Consider the following 470-nt stretch of genomic DNA (forward strand, 5'->3'; position numbering starts at 1 on the left):
GTAAAAGAAAATTATTGTTAAAGGAAAACAATGTTCATAGTGTGTGTGTGTGTGTGTGTGTGTGTGTGTGTGTGTGGTGTGTGTGTGTGTGTGTGTGTGTGTGTGTGTGTGTGTGTGTGTGTGTGTGTGTGTGTGTGTGTGTGTGTGTGTGTGTGTGTGTGTGTGTGTGTGTGTGTACACAAGACAAAAAATAAAGATACACAATCAGCCGGAAAAAAAAAAAAAAATTACCTGCAAATCTGTTTTTAGTAACGGTCAGAGGCAGAGAGTTTGAATAAGATCTTCTGTCGGTCTGTAAAAAAATAAAAATAAAAAAAAGAATTAGAAAAAATCTTTTAGAAAAAATAAACAATAGTACAAAAAAAAATAAATTACCTGCAGCTCAGCAGTACAATAAGGCTTCGGAAAAGATTTACGTAAACGGCTTCAATATAACTGTAACAAAATAATCTAAAATTAATAAATAAAAT

Source organism: Lithobates pipiens, unplaced genomic scaffold, assembly GCF_037356315.1.
Source record: "Lithobates pipiens isolate NorthernLeopardFrog02 unplaced genomic scaffold, aLitPip1_a1.2 Scaffold_13, whole genome shotgun sequence".
NCBI lineage: Eukaryota > Metazoa > Chordata > Amphibia > Anura > Ranidae > Lithobates > Lithobates pipiens.